The sequence below is a fragment of the Cyprinodon variegatus genome, unplaced genomic scaffold, assembly GCF_000732505.1.
Source record: "Cyprinodon variegatus isolate N-32 unplaced genomic scaffold, C_variegatus-1.0 Scaffold94, whole genome shotgun sequence".
Classification (NCBI taxonomy): Eukaryota; Metazoa; Chordata; class Actinopteri; order Cyprinodontiformes; family Cyprinodontidae; genus Cyprinodon; species Cyprinodon variegatus.
The window spans coordinates 1605214-1607154 of record NW_015150547.1 but is presented as its reverse complement, the minus strand read 5'-3'; positions in this window follow the sequence as shown (position 1 = coordinate 1607154).

Here is a 1941-nt window from a genome sequence, read left to right as displayed (position 1 = left end):
GGGGGCGAGTTTAGTCCGACGACGGAGGGACATGAGGGCCAAAAAGAGCGGAGATCCAGCTGGAAAAAGGGTCCCAGCGTTCTCGCTCACCACGCTCTTCTAGCAGGTCAAACTTCACGAGTTGTTTTTCTGCAATTTCTGTCATAAAAACAAAAGCAGCCGGCCTCCTGTCTGTGGCACTGTTTGCTGTCAGCTACAATTTGGGAGAGGAGCAGCGGAGCGTCTGTGGAATTGCATTCATTGCACTGATTTTGTGCATTATTTTTTGATGCAAGGCCTTTCAGAATCTATAACGCAGGGGCATTATTATTTTTTTAGTAAATGAGGTTTTAATAGGAATAGGTGGAGTAAAACTTTTCTGCTTCTGTTATTTGCTGTTGTTTCTCAAAAAAAAAAAATGCATAACGATATTACAGCTTTAATTGATTTATTTCAAATTTGAAACATTGTCTAGCCTGTAAGGTGTAAAAAAAAAAAAAAGAAGCAATTAATCGAATCGTATCGTGGTGTATTCTTGAGTATCGAAAATAATCGAATTGTTGGGTCAGGAAATCGATACTGAATCGAATCGCCATGATGGATGTGATTTACACCCCTGGTCCTGAATCAGGTTTGTGTTCTAAAATGCTGTGTAAAATTTAGACTTGTTGTGACATGTGATTTGAATCTCTGTCTGGTTAGTCTACAGAATGTTTTTCCAATAGTCTTCAGGATAATTACTATGTTTATCGACAAATATGAGACTGGCCTTTTAGTTTTTGGTTCAGTAGTTANGACAAATATGAGACTGGCCTTTTAGTTTTTGGTTCAGTAGTTAGGTTTATTTAAATACCTTTTCCTTTTGCTCGATTTCTGTATTATTTTTCAATCTTAACCGCTTAACATCCACCTCATTTTGGGTAATTCTCGCCTATTTTGCATACCCATATGGAAAAGCAAATAACTTGGGTACTGTAAGTCCAAATTACATGTGCAATACATTATTTGAGCTAACACCCTCTAGTTTCCAAATATATATATTAAAATCGGGTGAATAGAACACAGATCAACCTGCATCAGTTCAAACATGACTCAAAGTTGTTTTTTATTATTCTCGGAAATGATAGGTCTTTTTTGAACAGCAGTAATAAAGACATTCTTGAGAAAAAGTAGTATTATATTTATATTATATTTGTTCTACATCATGTCAAACACAAATGTAGAAAATTTCAGACCTCTAGCTATAACAGTTCCAGAGCTGTGGGGTTTTGAGTTTTTGGTATCAGCTTTGAGCTGCGCGCAATGGCTCCACCTACTGGTAAATATTTTACGGGTGGAATTTTATGCATTCTGAATTATTACCCTAACTAAAGGTCCACCGGGTCGCCGGTGACCCGGTGGGTTTTAAGAGGATAAACTGACCTTAACTGAGGTAGGGTAGGAGAGGCCTGCTGTATTTTATACATTGTTCTAAATCAGTGGTCTCCAACCCTGGTCCTCAAGATCTACTGTCCTACAGTTTTTAGATGCATTCCTGCTTCAACACAGCTGAATCAAATTAATGGCTTGAAAATGTAATCAATCATTTGATTCAGCTGTGTTGAAGCAGGGATGCATCTAAAATCTGTAGGACAGTAGATCTTGAGGACCAGGGTTGGAGACCACTGTTCTAAATTCTTTTATCGCCTCCTGGAAGAATCATTTGGATCCAATTGTGATTGCCTAGTCACTGCTGGGATGGTTCAACACTGCTTTTTTTTTTTTTTTAATTTGTGCTTAATATGCTGATGAAGATTCTCAGTCATCCAGGTCCTAGTCAATGGCAACCCCCCCGTCCCCCCCCTTTAATGACCGACCTTCAGAACCATAGACAGGTTTCAGATATTACAGGGTCTATTGTATTGAAGTGATACCTTGATTGTATCCATCTGGGAGTAATCTGGCCTGGACATGGCTAATTAG